Genomic DNA, 625 nt, shown 5'->3' on the forward strand with positions numbered 1-625 from the left:
AGGAAGACAGGTGAAGTACTTGCAGATACCAAGCTGTCCTTCAACAAAACTCCAGAAGAGCTTAAGGATATCTTAGCATTTCCAGTTTATTACATATATACTGGCTCCATGTGACTGGAAATGCTGAGGTCAGTGATGCCATCAATTAACCTGAGAGTGGGTGAAGAGACATATCCTCATGTCCCTTGCTGGATTCATCTTCAGTGCTGGGATTGCCATCTGATTCACTTTTGGACTGGGTCTCCTAGGGGTTCCTGTCATGCTGCCAGCAGTTCTTGAACCAGATGCTGACCTGGGTGAGGACCAGGCCAGTGATCTTGGCCAGGTGCTGCTTCTCAGAGGGCTAAGGGTAGCAATTCTGCTTGCACAGCTCTTTGAGGGCCTTGCAAGGCGTCTCCTTGAATATGTCTCCCAGATGCGGTACCAGGTGGTGCGGGCAAGGGGGGATTTCCCGCGCAGCTGGTACTTGTCCATGGCGCCCAGCTGCCGGCCGCGGGCTCGCTCGTCCTCGGTATGGTGCGCCTTGTGCCAGAGCTGCTGCAGCAGCGGGTGGTTGGCCGCTCGAAGCTGTGGCCCTGGAGAATGCTGTAGAGCTCGGGGTAGATGCTCTGGTGGAAGGCCATAA

General features: G+C 54.4%; 1 pseudogene; it reads right to left on the reverse strand.

Annotated features, from left to right (window-relative positions):
* Positions 1-244: 244 nt before the first annotated feature.
* Positions 245-623, reverse strand: LOC103584815 (annotated as a pseudogene).
* Positions 624-625: the final 2 nt, after the last annotated feature.

Source organism: Galeopterus variegatus, unplaced genomic scaffold (assembly GCF_000696425.1).
Source record: "Galeopterus variegatus unplaced genomic scaffold, G_variegatus-3.0.2 Scaffold128098, whole genome shotgun sequence".
In the NCBI taxonomy this organism is placed as follows: Eukaryota; Metazoa; Chordata; class Mammalia; order Dermoptera; family Cynocephalidae; genus Galeopterus; species Galeopterus variegatus.